The sequence below is a fragment of the Callithrix jacchus genome, chromosome 16 (genome assembly GCF_049354715.1).
Source record: "Callithrix jacchus isolate 240 chromosome 16, calJac240_pri, whole genome shotgun sequence".
Classification (NCBI taxonomy): domain Eukaryota; kingdom Metazoa; phylum Chordata; class Mammalia; order Primates; family Cebidae; genus Callithrix; species Callithrix jacchus.
Window position 1 is genome coordinate 70,108,038 of NC_133517.1, and position 13,547 is coordinate 70,121,584.

A 13,547-nucleotide genomic window follows, 5' to 3' on the forward strand; every position below is an offset into this window, starting at 1 on the left:
TGTTGGAGGTCACATATATGCAGGAGCAGGTTGGAGTTCAACAATTTACTCTCAGCATGCAGTTGTGTGATAGTACATTCCTCAGTTTCTCTGTCTGGGTCTAAGAAAAGCTACATGACCTCAAATTTTACTAAAACCCACCCAAGCTGGCATTTTTAATAAACCATGACTCTAGTAACTAGGTAATGTTGTTTTTACTGACCTAAAATAGTCCAAACAAAATGAAAAGGTTTGAGTAGCTAAATTGCTCACTCTATATATGAGGAAAAGATAACTTCCTCAGATTCTTATAAATAAATCATTATATTTTTGTGTACCAATTCCCAGTCTCTTAAATGTGTCTTAAATTCTTCAGCAACTATGTCACAAATCACAAATCAAGTTTTTAAAAACTCTCCTTTACTCAAACATTATAGATGGAAAAAAATAATATAAAAAGAGCTCATATGGGTCACCAAGAATAATACAAAATAATTATTTCTTAATTATCCTTAACCAAAATTTCATGATTATTTCTCCTTTTAACCAGAATTTATGAGTTATTGTTACTGGTGGAGGGTGTCCAGGTGGGGGGTCTCCAGGTTTTTGGCACTTTGAACAAAGAATTGGACAAAATGCATAAACAAAGCGAGGAAAGGATGAAGCAATGAAAGCAGAGATTGATTGAAAACAAAAATATACTCCAAAAAGTGGGAGTGGCCCAAGCAAGAGCCTCAAGGGTCCAGTTACAGAATTTTCTGGGGCTTAAATTACTCTCTAGAGGTGTCCTATTGGTTACTTTGTGTATACCTTCTGTAAATAAAGTACTGGCCCATAATCAGTCTGACTTGTTGAAGGAGGGTACCAATCAGAGCCTGAAACAAAGTTACATCATATGAAAGCATCTGATTGGTTGAGAAGAGTGACCAATCAGAGGCTAAAGTGAAGTTAAAAAGTTGTAATCCTATACAAAGGAAGAATTGGTCCATGGTCAGCCTGATTGGTTGTGGGAAGGGACCAATCAGAGGTACTTTCAGTTTTTCATCTGACGCACAGAAAAGGGGAGGTTGCAAAGGAGTAGCCTCTGGTCCTTTTGTTACTTGGGCATGGAAAATTGGGGTTTTCCCTTTATTTCTAGGAAGTAAGCTTGAATCAGCATGAAGTTTCCTGCCTCCAGTCCCTATTCTCCCACCTCATTATTACAGGTACTACTTCCATTTCATCAACAAGAAGGATAAAAATGTTTTTGTATTAAGTTGATTTCCAAGATTTTAATTAGACACATTTCTATAAAATACTTCTTAAACTTTGGAAAGGGGTTCTGTAATGATCTTTAGATAAGAGACAAAAGATAATAATGCTCTTTGAAATTTTAGTTTAAAATTTGTTCATCTAACCACTAAATTGTTTTTCTTTTTTATTCACTAGAAAAAGAATGAAGGCAGTATGGTTTGTGGATTTAGCATATCTCTAAAGATAATTTTATTTAAGCTAAAAATAAATGATTCATTTGTTGTTTAAATGTTCATACAAATTTTCTAATTTCCCGTCTCTTTGACCAGTTATGTACATTTGGTTAGTCTTCAAACTCCATAAATTATGATTTATTTATTTATTTTTAATTGCATTTTAGGTTTTGGGTTACATGTGCAGAACACGCAAGATAGTTACATAGGTACACACATGGCAGTGTGCTTTGCTACCTTCCTGCCCTTCACCCACATCTGGCATTTCTCCCCATGGTATCCCTCCCCAGCTCCCCCACCCCGGCTGTCCCTCCCTTATTCCCCCCAATAGACCCCAGTGTGTAGTGCTCCCTTCCCTGTGTCCATGTGTTATCATTGTTCATCACCCGCCTATGAGTGAGAATATGCAGTATTTCATTTTCTGTTCTTGTGTCAGTTTGCTGAGAATGATGTTCTTCAGATTCATCCATGTCCCTACAAAGGACATGAATTCATCATTTTTGATTGCTACATAATATTCCATGGTGTATATATGCCACATTGTCCCAGTCCAGTCTATCATCAATGGGCATTTGGGTGGGTTCCAGGTCTTTGCTATTGTAAACAGTGCTGCAATGAACATTTGTGTGGATGTGTCCTTATAGTAGAACGATTTATAGTCATTGGATATATACGCAGTAATGGGATTGCTGGGTCAAATGGAGTTTCTATTTCTAGGTCCTTGAGGAATTGCCACACTGTCTTCCACAATGGTTGAACTAATTTACACTCCCACCAGCAGTGTAAAAGTGTTCCTATTTCTCCACATCCTCTCCAGCATCTGTCTCCAGATTTTTTAATGATCGCCATTCTAGCTGGCGTGAGATGGTATCTCAATGTAGTTTTGGTTTGCATCTCTCTAATGACCAGTGATGATGAGCATTTTTTTATATGTTTGTTGGCCTCATGTATGTCTTCTTTTGTAAAGTGTCTGTTCATATCCTTTGCCCTTTTTTGAATGGGCTTGTTGGTTTTTTTCCTGTAAATCAGTTTGAGTTCTTTGTAAATTCTGGATATCAGCCCTTTGTCAGATGGGTAACCTGCAAAAATTTTTTCCCATTCTGTTGGTTGCCGATTCACTCTAGTGACTGTTTCTTTTGCTGTGCAGAAGCTGTGGAGTTTGATTAGGTCCCATTTGTCTATTTTGGCTTTTGTTGCCAATGCTTTTGGTGTTTTGGTCATGAAGTCTTTGCCTACTCCTATGTCCTGAATGGTTTTGCCTAGATTTTCTTCTAGGGTTTTTATGGTGCCAGGTCTTATGTTTAAGTCTTTAATCCAGCTGTAGTTAATTTTAGTGTAAGGTGTCAGGAAGGGGTCCAATTTCTGCTTTCTGCACATTGCTAGCCAGTTTTCCCAACACCATTTATTAAACAGAGAATCCTTCCCCATTGCTTGTTTTGTCAGGTTTATCAAAGATTGTATGGTTGTAGATATGTTGTTTTACCTCCGATGCCTCTGTTCTGTTCCATTGGTCTATATCTCTGTTTTGGTACCAGTACCATGCTGTTTTGATTACTGTAGCCTTGTAGTATAGTTTGAAGTCTGGCAGTGTGATGCCTCCTGCTGTGTTCTTTTTGCTTAGAATTGACTTGGTGATGCAGGCTCTCTTTTGGTTCCATATGAAGTTCAAGGTGATTTTTTCTAGTTCTGTGAAGAAAGTCGATGGTAGCTTGATGGGGATAGCATTGAGCCTGTAAATTACTTTGGGCAGTATGACCATTTTCACAATATTGATTTTTCCTAACCATAAACATGGAGTGTTTCTCCATCTGTTTGTGTCCTCTCTTATTTCGTTGAGCAGTGGTTTGTAGTTTTCCTTGAAGATCCCTTTCGTTCCTTATAAGTTGTATTCCTAGGTATTTTATTCTTTTTGTAGCAATTGTGAATGGCAGTTTGTTCTTGATTTGGCTCTCTTTAAGTCTGTTATTGATGTATAGGAATGCTAGTGATTTTTGCACATTGATTTTATATCCTGAGACTTTGCTGAAGTTGCTTATAAGTTTCAGGAGTTTTTGGGCTGAGATGATGGGGTTTTCTAAATATACTATCATGTCATCTGCAAATAGAGACAATTTGGCTTCCTCCTTTCCTATTTGAATACCCTTTATTTCTTTTTCTTGCCTGATTGCTCTGGCTAGAACTTCCAGTACTATATTGAATAGGAGTGGTGAAAGAGGGCATCCTTGTCTAGTGCCGGATTTCAAAGGGAATGCTTCCAGTTTTTGCCCATTCAGTATGATATTGGCTGTTGGTTTGTCATAAATAGCTTTTATTATTTTGAGATACGTTCCATCAATATCAAGTTTATTGAGGGTTTTTAGCATAAAGCGTTGTTGAATTTTGTCAGAGACCTTCTCTGAATCAATTGAGATAATCATGTGGTTTTCATTTTTGGTTCTGTTTATGTGGTGATTTATGTTTATAGACTTGCATATGTTGAACCAGCCTTGCATCCCCGGGATGAATCCTACTTGATCATGAAGGATAAGCTTTTTGATGTGCTGTTGCAATCAGCTTGCCAGTATTTTATTGATGATTTTTGCATCTATGTTCATCATGGATATTGGCCTTAAGTTTTCTTTTCCTGTTGAGTCTCTGCCAGGCTTTGGTATCAGGATGATATTGGTGTCATAAAATGATTTGGGAAGGATTCCCTCTTTTTAGATTATTTGGAATAGTTTCAGAAGGAATGGTACCAGCTCCGCTTTGTGAGTCTGGTAGAATTCGGCTGTGAACCCATCTGGGCCTGGGCTTTTTTTGTGTGGTAGGCTCTTAATTGTTGCCTCAACTTCAGACCTTGTTATTGGTCTATTCATAGTTTTGGCTTCCTCCTGGTTTAGGCATGGGAGGACACAAGTGTCTAGGAATTTATTCATTTCTTCCAGGTTTACTAGTTTATGTGCACAGAGTTGTTTGTAATATTCTCTGATGATGATTAGAATTTCTGTGGAATCTGTGGTGATTTCCCCTTTATCGTTTTTTATTGCATCTATTTGGTTATTCTCTCTTTTCTTTTTTATCAGTCTGGCTAGTAGTCTGTCTATTTTGTTGATCTTTTCAAAGATCTTGGATTTATTGATTTTTTGAACGGTTTTTTGTGTCTCTATCTCCTTCAGTTCTGCTCTGATCTTAGTTATTTCTTGTCTTCTGCTAGATTTTGAGTTTTTTTAATCTTGCTCCTCTAGGTCTTTCAATTTTGATGATAGGGTGTCTATTTTGGATCTCTCCACCCTTCTCATGTGGGCACTCATTGCTATATATTTTACTCTAGAGACTGCTTTAAATGTGTCCCAGAGATTCTGGCATGTTGTGTCTTCATTCTCGTTGGTTTCGAAAAACTTGTTTATTTCTGCCTTCATTTCATTGTTTATCCAGTCAACATTCAAGAGCCTGTTGTCCAGTTTCCATGAAGCTGTGTGGTTCTGAGTTAGTTTCTGAATTCTGAGTTCTAACTTGATTGCACTATGGTCTGAGAAACTGTTTGTTATGATTTCAGTTGTTTTGTATTTGCTGAGGAGTGCTTTACTTCCAAATATGTGGTCAATTTTAGAGTAGGTGTAATGTGGTGCTGAGAAGAATGTATATTCTGTGGATTTGTGGTGGAGAGTTCTGTAAATGTCTATCAGGTTTGCTTGTTCCAGGTCTGAGTTCAAGCCCTGGATATCCTTGTTAATTTTCTGTCTGGTTGATCTGTCTAATATTGATAGTGGAGTGTTAGAGTCTCCCACAATTATTGTGTGGTTGTCTATGTGTAAGTCATTAAGAACTTGCCTTATATATCTGGGTGCTCCTGTATTGGGTCCATATATATTTAGGATCAGTAGCTCTTCTTGTTGTATTGATTCTTTTACCATTATGTAATGTCCTTCTTTGTCTCTTTTGATCTTTGCTGCTTTAAAGTCTATTTTATCAGAGACGAGAATTGCCACTCCTGGTTTTTTTTTTTTTTGCTCTCCATTTGCTTGGTAAATCTTCCTCCATCCCTTTATTTTGAGCCTTTGTGTATCCTTGCATGTGAGATTGGTTTCCTGGATACAGCACACTGATGGGTTTTGGCTTTTTATCCAATTTGTCAGTCTGTGTCATTTGATTGGTGCATTTAGCCCATTTACATTTAGGGTTAATATTGTTATGTGTAAATTTGATACCGCCATTTTGATGCTAGCTGGCTGTTTTGCCTGTTAGTTGATGCAGATTCTTCATTTTGTTGATGCTCTTTAGCATTTGGTATGTTTTTGGAATGTCTGGTACTGGTTGTTCCTTTCTATGTGTAGTGCCTCTTTCAGGAGCTCTTGTAAAGCAGGCCTGGTGGTGACAAAATCTCTGAGTTCTTGCTTGTTCACAAAGGATTTTATTTTTCCTTCACTTCTGAAGCTCAGTTTGGCTGGATATGAAATTCTGGGTTGAAAGTTCTTTTCTTTAAATATGCTGAATATTGGCCCCTACTCTCTTCTGGCTTGTAGGGTTTCTGCCAAGAGATCTGCTGTGAGTCTGATGGGCTTCCATTTTTAGGTGACCTGACCTTTCTCTCTGGCTGCTCTTAGCATTTTGTCCTCCATTTCAACCCTGGTGAATCTGACGATTATGTGCCTTGGGGTTGCTCTTCTTGAGGAATATCTTTGTGGTGTTCTCTATATTTCCTGGACTTGAATATTGGCCTGCCTTGCTAGGTTGGTGAAATTTTCCTGGATAATATCCTGAAGAGTATTTTTCAGCTTGGATTCATTCTCTTCGTCACATTCAGGTACACCTATCAAACGTAGATTAGGTCTCTTCTCATAGTCCCACATTTCCTGGAGATTTTGCTCATTCCTTTTTGAGCTTTTTTCTCTAATCTTGCCTTCTCATTTTATTTCATTGAGTTGATCTTTGACTTCTGATATCCTTACTTCTGCTTGGTCAATTCAGCTGTTGATACTTGTTCATGCTTCGTGAATTTCTCGTGTTGTGTTTTTCAGCTCCTTCAATTCACTCATATTCCTCTTTAAGTTGTCCATTCTTGTTATCATTTCCTGAAATCTTTTTTCAAGGTTCTTAGTTTCTTTGCATTGATTTAGAACATGTTCTTTTAGCTCACAGAAGTTTCTCATCACTCACCTTCTGAAGTCTGATTCTGTCATTTCATCACACTCATTCTCCGTCTAGTTTTGTTCCCTTGCTGGTGAGGAGTTTTGGTCCTTTGTAGGAGGTGAGGTGTTCTGGTTTCGGGTGTTTTCCTCCTTTTTGTGCTGGTTTCTTCCCATCTTTGTGGATTTATCCACCGGTCATCTGAGTAGTTGCTGATTTTCCGATTGGATCTCTGAGTGGACATCCAGATTGTTGATGATGAAGTATTTCTGTTTCTTAGTTTTCCTTCTAACAGTCTGTCCCCTCTGCTTTAGGACTGCAGAGGTCCACTCCAGGCCCTGCTTGCCTGGGGAACTCCTGTAGCAGCTGTGGAATCGTGAGGGTTGCTACCAGATTCTTCTTCTGCTATCTTTGTCCCTGAATGATGCCCGCCAAATGTCAGTCTAATAAGTCCTTTGTGAGGTGACTCTTTGGATATATGGGGGTCAGGGAGCTGCTTGAGGAGACTGTCTGTACTTTATAGAAGCTCCAGTGCTGAACTGTGAGCTCCGTTGTTCATTCAGGACTGCTAGGCAGGTATACTTAAATCTGCTGCAGCAGAACTCATAAAGCCCCCTTTTTTTTTCCTCAGGTGCTCTGTCCCGGGGAGTTAGGGCTTTATTTATGAGTATCCATAGTCTAGTCACTGCCTGCCTGTAGTGGCTCGGCCCTATTGCCATGGGCTCCATCCTGTTGCCACGGGCTCTGCCCTGCTGCCATGGGCTCTGCCCTGCTGTCATGAGCTCCGCCCTGCTGCCATGTGTAATTCCCTGTAGTCCTGTTTATATGGGTGTGGATAGAACTGTGGTGGCGATGGTGGCCCGCCTCTGTAGTGGTGGACTCTCTCTGTTATGGCAGGTTGCCTTGGCAATGGCAGGCTATGTCAGCAATGGCAGAATACCTCCTTAGGGGTTGTGTGCCTCAGTAATGGCGGATCCCCTCCGCCACCGAGCTGCACTGTCCTGGGTTCAGCTGTGCTTGCCATGAAACTCTCAACCCCAAGCATTTTCAATTGTTGTTTTGTTTGTTTTTGTGGGGGTGGGACCTGCTAAGCCTGATCACCTGGCTCCCTGCCTCAGAGCCCTTTTTTTTTTTAAGTTGAATGGTTTACTCTCTCCCAGGTGTTCCAGTCACCTTCTGCAAGGGCGCCGGGATCTGTGTGATTTCTTGTGCAGCGACCCACTGCACCGGCTCAAACAATGTTGCTGCCCGGGAATCTCCTGGCCTGGCTTTCTGTTTAAGTCCCGTTTAATGTGCTAATCTGTGTTCTGAAATCTCCAGTTGCTGGTTTAACAGGGCAACCAAACCAGTGTATTTTGTACGGAGTGCCGCTGCGCTGTGGCCCTGGCCCAAACAGCCGTGCCAGCCAAAACTGCCGCACTGGCCCAAACTGCCACCTGCGCCCCGTGGGGCTCCTCCACCTGGGAATCTCCTGGTCTGTGGGCAATAAAGATCCATCTGGAAATTCGGTGTCCACTCACCCTCTGTGATTTCACTGGTTGCTGCAATCCTGAGTTGGTCCTACAGTGTCATCTTCCTCACTCCTCCAGTCCACAACTTTCTGTCTAGATCATGATGTTTTACAAGTTTACATGGCAAATCATCTACTATGTGTCCTAAATATTATAATGTGTCCCAAATTTTCATCTGTCTGTTGAATTTTTTCTACTTTGCCATAAAGATAGTCCCTGGAACAGTGATGTTTGTCAAAGAGACTTGAGGTTTCAGAGTAATGCATTGTAGTGTAAAGCTGTGTAGAATTGAAATAAAAGGTAAGATAAATGGCGTAATATAAAGCCAGCTCCTCCCTAGAGTATTTTTATTAGAACATACCAGAAATTTCTGTGGCAAGTTTATAAGCATAGTCAAAGTAGCAAAGAGTATCTTAATACAATTTTTAAGTGTGACCAAATATCTGAAGAGCAACAGATTTTTTTTTAAGACATTGTGAAACATGCTTACACTACATAAGTGGATTGCACTGTAATTACTGATGAGTTATTTCTTGTTATTTTGAATCCTGCATTATTGTGATTTCTCTAGATAAAATATTTCCAGTTTTTAAGGACTATTTATTCTGTTTAATTTTCTGAAATCTGCTTTTTTAGAAAACAAACATGTACCTATGTTTGTATTCCTTCATATGTATTGCCAATATTTAATATTCTACTGTGAATCATGGTTTTCCCATTTTCAAAATAAAAAAATTAAACTATATAGTAAAGTTCATCTGCACCACATTTTAGAAATTGAAAGTACATTGTGGGTGAGATGCTAATTTTCCTACCCTCACCTTAACTGGAAGAATCTGGTTTTATCTATTTCTTATTATGGGGTTTTAGATTCTTTAAAAATGCTTTCATTTGCAACTAACAGAAAATCCCACTCAAACTGGGTGAAGCATAGAAGATAATCTATTTATTTACTTAACTAAGAAGGCTAGAGGCAACTGGCTTGGGAAACAGCTTGATCCAGCAGGTTAACTATATTTACATTAGAGGCTCGTTTCTTTATATTTCTCATAGATTTGCCTCTGTGCTGGCTTTGGCCTAAGGCGAGAACTGCTAATGGTAGCAGCCGTGGCTCCTGGCAGTTCCAGCCTTCATATCCTCATCCTCTCAATCAGTGAAGTTTTTCTAGCCCAATAGTCCCAGGCAATTCTTTAAGAATCAGTCTGATTGAATCAGCAGAGATCACTTGCCTACCCTAAAGCAGTCACGGTGCCAGAGAAATATAAGATGCATGGCTTACACCAATCACCAACCCAAATTAGAGCTGAATTGGGGTCAATCTTATGTAATATATGTGAAAAGGGTATTTTCACAAATAAAATTTAGGTACCTTGTATCAAAGAGACACAATACCAAGGAATAGATGCCTACCTATGGTACATTTAAAATATTGCCTGAAAAAAGATTTTCATTACTAAAGAGAAGTTTGGAAGCTCTAGAAAAGACCATCCCTAAGCTTTTCCAACTCTACATTTCTGATTCCACTTTCCTTTCATTCGACCCTAAAATATTCTAGGACCACAGCTGATCTCATTAAAACTCAGAATGGGTTAATGGCTTGAGGCAGCAAGCATTACTACAAATAATGTCTCATATATTCTCAGCAAGAAACTCCTGGTGGTGCATCCCACAATTTTCATTAACACAGGGGCCAACGCACAGTTATTTAAATGAGAAATTTTTTTTTAAGATGAATGATTCCCTGAGGGTTGACACTCACCCCTTATTGTCATTTGGTAAGTGGAGCTGGTTATAGTCTCCAAACAACAACAATGAAAAAAAATCTTCCAATTGTTATGTAAGATTCCACTAAAGAAAAGTAATATTTTCATTTGTTATGAAGGGATTAGAGAGTCCTCGTATTCCATTCAAGTTTCTCTCATGAAATAAAACCCCTAGGTGCCTGCCGGGAGATTAGCTGATGCCATTCCTAGCCCCATAACAATGAAGAGGGCTTTAACAGCTAACCCTGTATTTGGAACTTGGAGGCCCATTTTTAGATGCAAGCACAATGAAGTCAAACATTGAATCACAAAGAAAGCAATCAATCAATACACACAGGTACCTTCTCTGTATAAGGGTATAATGAAGAGAGCCTGGCTGGAAAGTCAGGTGAGCCACCTTTAAGAAGTATTGCCAATCCAGTATCTTCTTTCAAGGCCCCTGTCTTTTCTTGATGTTGTTCCCTTAATCTGAAAAGCTTTCTTCTCCTTTATCCTCAAAGCCAAGCTCTGAAGTCATCCCCTGTGATAGACCACCATCCATCAACCAGAATTACAAATTTTTAAAGGTTCCTAATATAATCCCAAGATCAGTCCTTACCACTGATAGTGTCTTTGGTATTCTGCTTCCCCACTGGGACAAATTTTTAGCTCTCAATTTCTACGTTTGTAAAATGGTGACAATAATGCTTCTTCAGAGTGACTGTAAGAATACATGAGTAAAAGCACTGGAAATGCTTCATAAATATTTGGCATTCTAACTCTCACACATGCAAATTCTATCCCTATAAGAAGGTTAAAATGAAAATAAGTTAGTAACATGAGCAAGGATGAGGTCTTGACTCAGCATTTAAACCAGACACATCCATAACTGTTACTGAAGAAACAAATTCCTGAACACTTCGCTATACCACAGTTGAGCCATGCCACTGATCACTAACCACCTGGGATTAACGGTGCCTTGCAGATAGATTCCAGCATTCCCTGGGCCTGTTCAGTGCCTGCCACGCATCTGCATTGCTCATGCGGAATATTTTCTTTGAAATATGGGTTCCCACTGAGAGGAACAACATATTCCCTTTGTTGGATGTGCAGAAGCAGGATTTGGATGGCTATCCCCAAGGATATCTCCTAGTACAGAAGGAACCTTGCATTGTCCACAACATTATGGCAACAGTAGATGTGACTATTATTCCAGGCCCCTAAGTGAGTAGGTTTTTCTTTTTCTTTTGTTATTTTTAAAAAAATATCTTTTATTTTTCCAGGCTTTGGTAGTTACTTAATTCTAGTTCCTAAGTTTTCCTACCAGTATAGAGAAAATAAATTCTGGCCTCCATTTTATTTTCCCATTAAGAGATGATAACACGTGAGTTAATAATAGAAGATTTGTGTTATGAAATACTTGGAAGTAAAATTGAGAATAAATCTATGATTTTACCTTAGTACATGAATAATTCATATGCCTAAGCAGCACATATATTCCAAATATATTCGAACCTTTCTCTATAAAACACCCAACCCTCACAGGGGCCACATTAAATCATTTCACGCTTCTTTGACTAGGATCACAATTTGATCCAGTAAAAAATGAAAAATAAAAACAAATGTAAAATGATAAAAAAGTAAAAAACGAAAAATGAGAACAAAACACCTTTTTCATTTCCTCTTTCCACTTTTTACAATCAAGGCAGAAGCTGCTGATTTGAAGAATACTTATGTAACGTTTTGAATGCTGCCTCTGATAGTAACCTCTGGTGGATCCCCTCCAACTACGGAACCTTCAGCACTACTGGTTCCCTGATGATACAAGTTCCCACTTGTTGACAGGGCTTAGTTGGACCTGTTTGAGTACAGATTGCTTCTTCTCATCTCCCACCATGGTACCCAAGTAGAAACAAAGGAAAATGGCTGTGCTTATAGGCAGTTTTACGGATGAGATGTAGAGTTGATGAACTCTCTCTTTTCCTGCTTGGTTCAGAATGCCAGGATGCTAAGCTTGCACAACCTCACTTCTTAGGAATGAGCCCCGTTTGGATCCATTCTGCTTAAACAAGGAAGAAAAGTTAGAACCAAGATGTAAAGAGGGCAGTGCCTAAATTATTGCTCTGTTTCTTTTCTAGCTGTATGACCAAGCATGGCTGTATCTCAGTTTTATCATTTGTGGGAAGGGGATAATCTAGAACTGCTGGGTGCCTGTGTGACATATCAGTGATATTATTATTTAAAAGTGTTTGTTTATGGTAGGTACTCAATAACCATTTGCTTCTGTTCTTGTTTGCTTCCCTATTCTAGGTTTATTCTGTTGACGGAAGAGGAAATGATCAACCACAGTTATGTGAATAGGAGCCTGACTTGAATGTAATTTCACAAGTGCAGAGCCAAGGCTGGATAAAATTGAGGAGGTACTAACATTGTTTTTGAACTGACTGCATCATTCCTGTGTCCTGTGTTACCCTGGTGGTGTCTGTTCTGCTTTTTCCCTTGGGCACCTGGACCTTTTGTGTCCTTTTTCTTCCTCTTAACATCCTGTCTCCAGAAAATATGCAAGAAACTTACCAAACTAAGGTGTGAAAGACTGATAAGGATGGGTGGATAGACAGATAGATAGACAGACAAAAATGTAACTCAAATTAAGGAAGTACGTACTGTGGAATATTGAGCTTAACCAAGTCAATGTTTGATTTCCTCATTCGCATATCTTATTTATTCAGCAAATATGCACAGAGTTCCTCTCAGTGCCAGGCTGAGTGGCGTGGAGTACATGAGTGAGGCATGGCCCCTGTCCTCAAGGGTCTCCCAGTCTTATGGGGCACAGCTGTATAAATGTAAATACTAACAAAAATAGAGAACTTAGTATGTGCCAAGCACTATTCTATGTGCTTTACATATATTAATTCATTTACTGTTTGCCACAGCCCTGTGAGTCGGTTACTATGATCACTTATGGTTTAGAGTAAAGAAACTAAATCAGAAAGGTTAAATGTCCTACTTAAGGTTAGACAGATAGTTAATGTGGTTTAGCTCCTGAGTTATTGCTTATTACCTCTATGCCTTACTGTCTCACTACACACAAGACAGTACAGTTACTTCTAGGAGTCTACTGTTAGGAAGTAATCACTGATGCAGACAAAGACTATGAGTAGTAAATTTGATAAAGCAAAAGGAACAGGGAAAATCATAACAATCTATCAGTAGCACAATGCCAAAGTTAATTATAATACATATATATGAGGAAACATTCATAAGCATTAAAAGAAACAAGGCTGTCACTCTAAACTTCAAGTGAAAAAAGAAAGTACAAAATACAATTTATATTCGTTAGTTTAAATTTTTAAAGTATGTGTAATATATAAATATATCTGTATTTTCAAAGTGCTTGTTGGCCAGGCTTGGTGGCTCACGCCTGTAATCCCAGCATTTTGAGAGGTCAATGTGAGCAGATCACATCACAAGGTCAGGATATTGCGACCATCCTGGCCAACATGGTGAAAACCCATCTCTACTAAAAATACAAAAACAGCTGGGTGTGGTGGAGCATGCCTGTAATCCCAGCTACTTGCGAGGCTAAGGCAGGAGAATTGCTTGAGCCCATGAGTTGGAGGTTGCAGTGAGCCAAGATCATGCCACTGAACTCCAGCCTCGTGACAGAGCAAGAGTCCGTCTCAAAATAAAAAAGTGTTTGTTGTACAGTAGTCACTTAATTATTGGCCTTTATCCTTGTCAGA

At 39.1% G+C, this 13,547-nt stretch overlaps 1 long non-coding RNA gene across 1 annotated transcript in view; it reads left to right on the top strand.

Moving 5' to 3' along the window:
• LOC128929911 (uncharacterized) overlaps positions 1-12,224 on the top strand; it is a 110,486-nt gene extending 98,262 nt beyond the window's left edge. Inside the window, exon 2 of the long non-coding RNA XR_008477223.2 lies at positions 12,115-12,224. This is a non-coding gene — a long non-coding RNA (uncharacterized LOC128929911). The remainder of the gene's footprint in view (positions 1-12,114) is intronic.
• Positions 12,225-13,547: the final 1,323 nt, after the last annotated feature.